This window comes from Convolutriloba macropyga, chromosome 5, assembly GCF_964194025.1.
Source record: "Convolutriloba macropyga chromosome 5, txConMacr16.3, whole genome shotgun sequence".
Taxonomy (NCBI): domain Eukaryota; kingdom Metazoa; phylum Xenacoelomorpha; order Acoela; family Convolutidae; genus Convolutriloba; species Convolutriloba macropyga.
The window spans coordinates 3,294,767-3,306,250 of NC_134472.1; positions in this window are offsets into that span (position 1 = coordinate 3,294,767).

The window sequence follows — 11,484 nt, forward strand, 5'->3', positions numbered from 1 at the left end:
AAATCCTTTCTTTCGTCTCTTTAGGTTCTAATGCTTACAAATTCTGTACTTTATAAAGAAATACAGTTTTCCACAAACTGGCGTAAAAGAACGAATACAAACAATAATTTATTGTTTTTAACAGTTTTGCCCTCTTTTTTACCAATTTTGCTAAACGGCGTTGTCAACAGCTCTTTGAGAATTATCAAGGAAAGTGAGTAGATAAGAATAGAAATTGATTTTACGATTGATTGCATTTCAAAATATTTTACAGATGATAACATACACATTGGAAATTGTCCTCGTCAAAATTCTTTTCATCTGCAAAATTACAAGTTATAGGTAACTCCATTAATGTATTTGAGAAAGAGGATCAAAAAAAAATTATCTGATTATTTTTTGAAAGAACCAATATTCTGTTTGGGTTGATTGCAATCAGTTATCAGTCATGATTCACCGTAAAAAATTTGCTTGTATTGGAATGCTTCGTAAATTAGGGTCATAAGAGGCTGCTGCAGATTATTAACATCATTAACCTAACACTAAAAAATCAGCTAAAAATGTCTATAGAGATTTCTGGTTAGGATATTAAGACAACTTTTTCACAACTGAAATCTATGAATATTATTACCAGTCAAGTACCAACAGTAAAAAGTGAGTAAATACCTTTGAAAACCTATTATCAATTCATCAGCCTAAATTCAATGAACAAGATACAGATTCTCAGCAAACAAGTTTTGAGTTTGAAATCTCGGAGTATTTGTTGATGAAATGAATTAACTATTGAAATGAGCTAAATAATAAAAATACTAACGAAACAACAAGTTACTAGCGTTCTTTCTTATATTCAGTCAAACCCAAAACAATGCACAATTTTTCAAATGCAGTTCATGAGACTCGAATTATACATTTTGATTCTTGTACAATTTAGGTAATATATGTTTAATTTCTCATAACAACATGTGTAAAGTGCAGTGTAATTTTCAACCTGAGTATATTCCTGGTTGAGGTGCCAGACGGAAGTGATCTATCATCAGAAACTTCCAGATCAAACTAATCTCTGGTCAGACCATCGCTGACCGTAGTAACCTCTGATCAGACTGATGTGAGCTCAAAAACTTGTGTGCGCTGGAACTACGCTCAAAGCTCTCTGATCAGACCTTCCCAGGCAAAGGTGACCACTGATCAAGTCGAAATCAGACCATTGTCCAGACTTTTGAGCAATCCCGGCCCAGAGCAATTCCAGACCATTGTCCAGCCGATTGTGTGCTCAAAATTACTTCTGATAATCTAAGGTGCGCTCGAAGTCGCCTCTGAGCAGACTCAATTGCGGTCGAAATTGTTTGATCAGATTAGGATTTTCGCTATGAACAAATATCATTTTGCTATAATATATTCATTTCATAAAAATTGATGTTTGCATTATTTAATTCAAATAAGGAAAAGCCAATTCTAAAAATATTGCTAATGAAACGAAAACCCAACTGTTGAGGAGAAAAATTATTTAGTATACCATTAGTGCATATTTTTGATTCAATGGATGAACTGAGACAGTTTTCCACAACAAACTTCGTGATCTACAAGTAATACAAAATTCTTTTTAAGGGGACCGGCAATTGCTATCGGCCGCTTGACCCCTTTGGTTCTCATCAGAGTCATCAGACTCTTGATGAGTCTCTGCTCTGAATCTGCTGTTTTTTGCCTCTAAGAAAAAGCAACATCTCTCATTAAAAAAAATCAAAAATCGAAATAATGCGTTGGAAATGGTTTCTGATCAAAACCAATTTTGCACGAAATCTCTGATCAGACTAATGTGCGCTTGAACCCGCACCTGATCAGACCAATCCAGACAACAGTGACCGCTGAATAGAGGATAATTAGGCCAATGTCCAGACCTTTATGCACTCGAACCAATTCGCAGGCCCTGTAATTTTGGTTTGTAAACACACCGTGTGTGATCGACTTGAGTCTGATCAGATGTCACTTCCTTCTGGCACCTCAAATTGGGTTAACTGTAAGGACGGGCCTTGAAAAGGTTTTGTTTGTCATTGGTCTTGCCGTAAAAATGAAGGCTAACTGTTAATAACCCCTTGTAAGATGGTAAACTGGAGTTGAATTTTGTTTAACGGGAGATAATGCAAAAATTTGTTTTGCTTTGAGAAAAATTTTCAATCTAGAAAAATCTTCTGAAAATAGAAGAAAAGAATTGCTTCAGACTCCTGAAAGACACACTGAAATTGTATTGTTCAGGATGTTGTGGGGTTGATAAATTGCATAAAATTTAAACGCTGCAACCATTTAGATGCTTTTCGACAGATAATGATTTTTAAAAATGTTGAGATCAGCAGTTTGGTAATTATGTTCATTTTTGACAAACTGATCAATTTTAAATTGCTACATAGAAACAAAATATAGACAAACATGTAAATTTACCGTTAAAATTTTTTTTGAAAAAAGCAAAGGTTAACAATATCATCAAATTCATGTTTGAAGTTTTTGACTCCATACCTAAGACCATATACGGATTCTTAGAAGCAATATCAAGACAATACAAGAAATTATTTTTTGCTAAGAGCAGGGGTAGAATCATAAAAAGCATAACAAGGAGGCTCGGTAAGGTGCGTTCGCATATAAAGCTCTGACCCCAGCCAATCTCGTTTTTGACTTAATTATCTACCAAATGATGAAAACTTTTACAAAATTTGTATAGTGTTCGAAAATAAATGGTGTTTCCTTTTTTAAAAACCAGTTAAGATCAAACTACAATGCTAAAAAAAACTCATAAGAATGATCATTATACCTGCCATTAGGGGAAGTAAAACACAAGACAAACAGAAAAATCAAATGAAGAACAACAAGCATTACTTAACATCATAACCCGATAACTAAATTTTATATTGAAAAAAAATCAAATAAGACTCAAAACAGCATCAGACAAATAACTAAACTTGAAAAAATATTTCAAAATTAATTGCATCTTCCTCCAACGCCATTAGTATGATATGTAACTTTTCATTAGGGAGGGATACGGACCAGACAGACAAAATTGAACAAAAAAATTGGAGTGTCTGTAAATTACATGTTATGAAACCTCGTAGTAACAACTCCAAAAAACAACAAATCAATGGTATAACAGCAAGGAAGACTTCTAATTCACTTAAAAGAGGATGTCGCCTTTCTTCTTTGCCGAGACTACGCTAAAATGTGGCAGAAATAAAATTAAAATTGACTAATCTAAAAAATCTATCTAATTTTTTAAAACCGTAACTAATATACACCGTAAATTTTCAACTAAAAATTTGATTCAATAATTAGGAAAACTTTTGGACAAGTCATCAGTCTGAGTTGGTCACAAAACTACATAGGAACAGCGAATAAACTTAGAATTTAGAATTTTAACGCAAACATTTAAAAGCAAACGGTGTTGAAGTAAAAAAAACCATAAGTTTCCCCTTGAAAATATCATGCATGTTCATTTACCTTCAATTGCACGTAAAATTAACCTTTCAATGGCTGAGATTCGATTAGAAATCATTCTAGTCTGAAATTAAAGTTAAAAAAAATAAAATAAAATATATATTTTTTTTAAAAAGAAACAGCGCTCCGTTGTAATCCGAATAAATTTTTAATTTTAAGTTTCTACGAATAACTCTACAACTTGGTCCTGCTGTTTCCAATTTTTCATTAAACCAAAAAACATCCAAAGGTTACTAAAATAGCTAACTTGATCAAAAAATTATTTTATCAACAACAAATGATGAATTTTGGATTTATTGAGGTATTATAATGAAAAAGCAATATGTATCATTTCAAAGCATGATATAGTTCTCTTCTTAGATCGTTAAAGACAAAATTAGACTTTTGATGAATGAAACTCAAAAACAAGACTTCCGAAAACATCAAATGCTGGCAAAACTCAAGAATTCATTGAAAATTTAGGGAAACAATGTATGGGAGCCATAAAAACAATGCTCTTTACTCAGAAAACAAAATTTTTAACAGTTGCACCTAATTTGAACAAAAAAACTTCACAATAATTGAAGCTTTCATTGAAACCAGAGTTACCAAGAATTAGGATGAAATATTGCATAATATTTTTAAAAAAGGACAGACCCGAAATACAATCCGAACCCGTTCTCACTGCAAACATCAATGATGAGACCAAAACTGGCCTTGAAATCGCTGCCCGGCTCTTCAACAACACAATTGGTTCAAAAGAATTTCGTAACAGTTCTTGGCAAAGAATTTGTTAATTGAAAGAAATGATCGACTTAAATTATTGAAAGACCGTTTTAATGATAGTTCCAGAAAACTTTCTTAGGAGCATTAGGCAAAAAGAACACATATTTTATTAAATGAGGGTTATGTCGGAGTTGTTTTTGTATCTGCACTACTAATCAAACTCTATAATGTCAGGCAAGCATATTGGATTGCACTTTTCATTTTAGCTCAGACAATTTTGGTTCTAATTTTTCAAAGTTTTGCTAAAGATTTAGCCAAAACAGTTGATTCAAACAATTGACCAATCCCTTTCGTCTCTAAATGTAAAACAAATGAGACTACCATCTACAATTTTATCATAATTTTTCATCATTGAGCAAAAATTGATCAAAATGTACAAAAAATGTGAACAAGACTACGGAAGTTAGGCTATGTTCACAAAACATTAAACCTCCGTAACTGCTCGGAAAAAGAGAAATTCAGCAAAATCTTTTTATTTTGAATTTTTATGCTGAGGATACCACTCACAATCCTGTTCGATGAATATATCGATCGGTAAAAATTGAGTGAACAAAAAAAACCATTTGAGTATATAGTTCCTCCCCCGCTAAAGTGGGTCAGAACAAATATAGTTTTGAGATGCATCTAGAAGGGCAATCACTCCTGAGAATGGTATCTTGATGTTTTATCTAAAAAGAGAATAAAATGTGGTCCGAAATGTCGGCTTCAAAAATTACAAAATTGCTCCAAACAAACGCGAAAAACGCGCCGCTTTTTAGCTTTGAAAATAATTTGTATTGTTAAAAATGTAACCCCTCCCCCACCCCAATGTCGCCAGCTCCAACTAAAAATAAGAAAGGGAGCACAAAGATATTGGAAATGAACTGTAGCGGCAGACAGAACTTGGGGCAGTAATTTAGCAATTTAGGTGCCAGGAAGCTTTATTAACAGTTAAACAGTATTTTCATTAAACAATCAATAAACAGTATCCCTTCAGGTAATTTTCCTGTGTAATATTGAACTGTTGAGCAAATAAACCAAATCTTTATATGAACTTGTGAACACATTTGTGTGGCAATGTGCGGGTGACTTTCAAAACTAATAACTAGATCAAGTGTGGTGCATTTGAGCTCTTGCGGGGTATCAAATTATTAAACCGAGTGCTTTAGGAACCCTGGGGCCGGGCAATTTCACCCAAGTATTATGCAACAACTGTGCCCCAGAAATCCTATGAACTTATGGGGTTGAACGAGGAAGGGAGGTGGGTGGTGTATGTATGTGTGTGTGTGTGTGTGTGTGTGTGTGTGTGTGTGTGTGTGTGTGTGTGCGTGTGTGTGTGTGTATGTGTGTGTGTGTGTGTGTGTGTGTGTGTGTGGGGGGGGGGGGGGGGGGAAGGACCGGCAGGTCTTCAGATAAACATCTTTCTCTTTATTATTAAGGAAATGTAACACTGTTTGATCTGTTTTATCTAGCGTGAAACATTTGAAGAATATGTTCAAAACAAAATATCGCGTATTTTTATCACGGGAAAAGATTAATTTTGAACCCTATAATTCAAATTTACGGTCTGGCATACAAATTGCAACAAATGCAATTTTGAACTGGTAAAAATAGGGAACGAGTGCAGAATTAATAGTTTAAACAATTTTTGGTAAATTTGAGAATGGCCGAAACAAGAAACAAAAATAGATATAACCAATAATGACTTATTTATAGTCGCGTCAGCGGATCATAAATAACTAACTACACTGGGTAATAAATGTGGGCAAAACTATCCGAAAAGCTGCCAGGAGAAAATCAAAACATAATGTTATTATTTTTACCCGCCTTTCAAAGCGCCCAAGATTTGAACCAAAGCCCAAGAAATTGCAGCAAACTGAGACCTATAGTTTTAATCTCACCTGAAAGAAAGGTAAAATCAGCTTCTTTGGTCCGAAATTCTGAATCAAATTAAATTTCCGCTCGGTTAAATTTCGGTCAAGTCTTGAAACGTGTCAATTTTGATTATCAAACGTTTTAGGAAATTGAAACGGATAAAAAATGGCCAAAGCTAGTGCAATAAAATTCAACAACAAAAATCGGTAGTGTGCATTTGCACGTATTAATTCAACTCTTCAGCAAAACTGCCCGGCAACTGCTTTTTTTTACAATTCAGAATTTTCATTGACTAAACAGAAAACTAGACCTAGAACGGACTATGAATGGATTGGGAAAACCATTTAGAAAAAAATCCGATCCAAAAAATCGAAAAAACAGTAAAAATCACAGTGAAATTGCCGCATGAGAACAAAAAAACCACTAGCCAGAAATCGAACTTTTGTTTAAACACCGTTTTCTCACTTTACTCTAATTTAGAGCAAAAAAAAAATTCACGCCGCAAAACCAATCGCATTTTCGCTCCACTTCCTGTTTCGGCGTGACCAAAGTCACTACTCCAATTTGACTTCAAAAATCATGAACATGTGTGAACAGATCTTAAAAAAACATAGCCGGAAGAATTCCGGAAACGACTCGAAGGAAAAAATTGCCCATATTTATGACTAAACCATTAGAACAACTATTGTGAATCCTGAACCTCCACAAATGCCATAAAAAAAATAAGGAAGAATAGAAACGGCATTCAAAAACAAATTAAACAAAAAAAAACTAGAAGTGTTTTTTTTAATAGTACAAAGAAACATAAAGCCGAATAAAGTTCTTTTGCACTTAGAGCAATAAAAGCTCACAAAACAATGGGCAAGTCATAATAAGCTAAGAAACTTGTCTAGGATTACAAAAAAGAAGAACTGCAAAAAAAATTTTAAGAAAAATAGTTTAAAATTTTTCAATTTTTCTGTCAATTTCACTAAGAAAAAAAGATTTATACCAGAAAACCTTAGTCAATTGGTAACTGAATATTCCTTAAGTAACAACTATTCAAATCACACTTAAAGCATTTAATAAAAAAAAAACAGGCAAAAAATCATTAAATTTCGTCTAAAAATCAGCAAAACTGATCAGAGAACTTCAAATTGGCATCAAACTCAAATTAACTACTTGAAATCTTCAATTCGTATCAAAACAAGCTTAAAGTTAATACAATATCATAATCAAACCTCATAACCATCAAAATTTGCAAAAAACTGTTTTTAAAAGCCGTACGTGAACAAAAAAATTTCGATCGCTTCGAGAAAATTTTTTCGCACATCAATTTCTCGCTCTCTCAATAAAAGCGGTATGAGCAAAAACCACACTCTTTTTGCTCTGCTCTTCACTTTTGTTCAGCACCAAAATCACGCGTTTCATTTCCCGCTTCAAAAATCACTCCAATAAAATTGATTAAAAAAAGGACTTCTCCAATACTCCTCTTCTAGTCGTAAAAAGACAGCGCCCCAATACAATTCAAATTCTTTGAATTGTAAAAAAAACCCTTAAATATCATAAGAAGCTGATCACGCGCATTTCTGAGAATTTCACACAAAAACTTATTGCTTATAGTGATTTTTCCATTTGTCATTAACTATCTGTACACAGACGCCCATTGCAGCGAAAAAAAACAACTTTATTCCTGAGCAACATTATTATACCTGATTTTTATACACTTATTATAATAACATTATTCCTGACTTTTTTTCCTGAGCAACGACAGTAAATTGTTTTGAATAATCTTGAATTCAAAATATCAAATAAAGTTTTGCATAAAATGACGTTCGACTGGCTATTTAAAAAAACAGTGTCGGATTGCTCCTACGTTCAGAAAGTTTTATTTTTGGCTTTATAATGTTTTAAATATTGTCATAATTAGTTATTGTTCCGACCCCACTTGTTGGGGGAGGAACTATATACTAAAATGGTTTTTTTGTTCAGACAAATTTGGCCGATCGATATATTCATCGTAGAGAAATGTGAGTGGTATCATTACAAAGCTCGCCTAGCGTAGAATTTGACATTAATTTTTTTTTCGGTTTCGTATATTTTGAGAATTTATCGAGGATTGAAGTTTTATGTGAACACCGCATATTTGGCATGATTTTGTTCCCATTTAGAGTAATTTTTCCTCAAAATATCTATTTTTTATAAAATTATAAATTCAACATTACATTTCAAGCCATAAAATGCAATTTTTTGTTCCTAATAAACAAAATGCGATAAAAAAGACTAGTTCTAATCTCATAGGGAAGTTTACGTTGAAAAAACAACTCGAATTGTTTCAAAGCTTTTTTTTTTAGAAAACTTCATCTTTTTTTGTTTCGTCTTGAATCACCTAAAAAATAGTCATTGATCATGTCGAGATTACGTCAATGACAATTCTTTTTTACAATCAAATGAAGCCCAAAGAACAAAAGATTCGTTTTCAAGGAATCGCTTATGTTTTTTTTGGCTTTGACTCTGATTTTTTGTAATTTTTAATGAAATTTTGATTTTTTTTAAGGTTTTACTAATTTTTCGGAGTCCTATGACACACTCTAATTTACTAAAACTGCAATAGGCTACACAATGAGCATTAAGTGATCCTATCTAGTGCTTTAAGTGATCCTATTAGAGTTTACAGCTAATATTTCGAAAACTATTTTTGAACAGTTACCGTTCTTAAACCTATTTTTGTGATCTGTAAGTCAGTATTTGTAATGAAAGAACACCCTTGCTTTCTGCTGCAACCAAAACTAATCAGTTTAGCGCTTTTATCATCGAACTATTGGTTTTATGGCTTCGAAGCCACAAGATTTCAAAAAAATCTAAAACTTTTTTGATCTTTTCGTATCTCTGGTTCTTGTTGAAATCTTATCACCTTATCCTAATGTTGATAGCTCCAACTGGCAAAATGAAGACGTCAGTGGATTGAAGATAAAGTTTTCAGATAAAAAGTTGTGGTTTAAATGGTTTCGACACCTGCTTCTTGCACTTCTCTACTGAAATTTTGGTTTTCGCCTGTATTTGATGTTGTTTTTCATGGTCAAAGTTTTATTGTGATGTCTTATTGATTACCTATGCATAACAAACATCCCTGTCCTCCCATCGAGGCATAACAGAGCGTATTTTTTTACTTTCGTTGAAACGTTGAAAGCTATTGAATTTAATGGCTGTTAAGACTTTGAAAATAAGTTTTCGAAAAACTTTTGTGAACTTCAACCGATCTTACTCTTATTTTAGTGAACTGTGATTCAGTTTGTGTAATGACAGGACCCCCTTGATTTCTAATACAACCAACAGTAATATGGTTAGCGGTTTCAGCTTCTAACTATTGGTTTTATGATTTCGATGCCACAAGATTTCAAAAAAATTAATTTTTTGGATCTTTTCGTATTTTCGGTTTCTGTTGAAATCTTTTCATATTAGCCTAAGAATGATAGTTCTTACTGGCTTAGAGAACACTTTTGATGGATCATAGTTAAATTTTTTTGATAGAAGGTTATGGCTTAAATGGCTCCGACACCTTTTTGCACTTTTCTACTGAATTTTTGGATTTTCCTGTATTTGTTGTTGTTTTCATAGTCAATGACTTATTGCATTAAATTAATGATGACTTATGGTTGACAGACATCATTTTTGTCCCATTGAATCATAATTTAGCGAATTTATTGGTTTGCGTTGAAAGCTTTCGGGTTTAATGGGTTGATACTATGGGTTTTCTCAGAAATTTCGTGGTTTTAATGTATTTGTTCATAATTGTTGATTTTTTGAGGTCATATCCTTAAAAACAAACGAATCAACTCCCTGTTAACAAATTAGTTGAAAATAGAGAAATTTTACTGAAAAGTTTATTTTTAATGTCTTCGACACTTTTGTCGCTTATCGTTTTTTTGATTTTGCAGTTTTTGCTTGTTTTTTTTTTATTTCTTTAGCCGTAAAATGCTGAACGGTCGCATAACATTGTAATGGAGGATTGCATAAATAAGGTTACCCGAAGCAGTCAGTTTAACGCGAAAAGTCTAAAAGTTTATGATAGACAATTTCAAAATTTTTTAAACTTACTTTTCGTTGTTGTTTTCGTCAACTTGTATCTTATTCTCTTCATTGAGAAGTCCGATCCAATTCCTTGTATTTAAAAAATAACTTTCTACTGATATTACGTTGTAACTGATGTTTTGTTTGCTGGACAATATGCATTTTCATAGACTTTTGTGAGTGCTGTATTTGTGTTTCTTTTTCTGTTCTTATAGCACATTCGCGTAATAACAAATCCAAATTACTTTCAAATTTGGCCCACATGAACTTAATTAATCTTTCAGTGTACTTTAAACTGAATTAGTATAAATTCGAAATGAGAATAAATACATAATATTCGGATTATAGCTAATGATTTCATTGGCTTCAAAAATGTGTGTTTTCGCAAATTGTTTGTAATTTTTTGAGATTTTCAGCATCTTTAGTCTGTTCCTATGGCTTAGTATAACCAAAGACAGGCCGTATTGCTTGTATAATGAATTTTTAGAAAATTTATCAAGAGTTATTTAGTTAAAAGCCAATGTTTTTTAAGACATCAGAAATTATTTGGTTTACAAAATGATGATTGATTTTTGAATTTCGCCTCATTATTTCTTCTTTTGTCGATTTTTCACCTATTCTTTTCAAGGAAAATTTCAATCTGCTGTAGAGTTGGGAAAAAATTAAAATTGTGTAGTTAAGGTTGTATCCGATTAAATTTTGACGTTGTTACTCGGTGCTTAAAATTTTAGGAATTTAGTTTTTGCCGTGAAATTTTTGTTTTTGCTTTTTTTGCTGTTTTTTTTTCTCTTAGTTTTTTTAATTACAGATCTCGTGAGCGCTGTAATGAGGTCTGGTGTTGTGTAATTCAATTAGTAGTTAGGTTTTGTAACGAATTTTAAAACTCAAACGTCTATATTTGTTATCTCTTCATTTGATTGACAATTAAGGCAAAAATGTAGATGAGCTCGGGTCGGAACATCATGCGCACATTAGCGAGCCTCCCTGTTGTCTCGGCTAGGGAAAAGTTATATTAAACTAAAATGGACGTCAGATAATGCATGCAACTAAATCTCGATCTACCCTACCGTTCATTATTTTTATTCTGGGTGCGTAGATGACGATGATTTAATTTAGAAATATAAGAAAAAGTGATATAAACAATCTTTTGTAACATTCGCTCTATGTCGATAATGTTGACCTGGATAGTGAATATGACAGCCAAGCTATAGGGGTTTTGTCTAGTTTTTCTCATGGGGATTTTGAAAACTTTTGTTAGAAGAATTTTCAAAAAAAAGGATAATAGATTCATAGACGTAATCATCGAAATGCGTCTTTTACTTTTTATCTGTAGTAGTGATTGCACTGTCGGAAAATTGT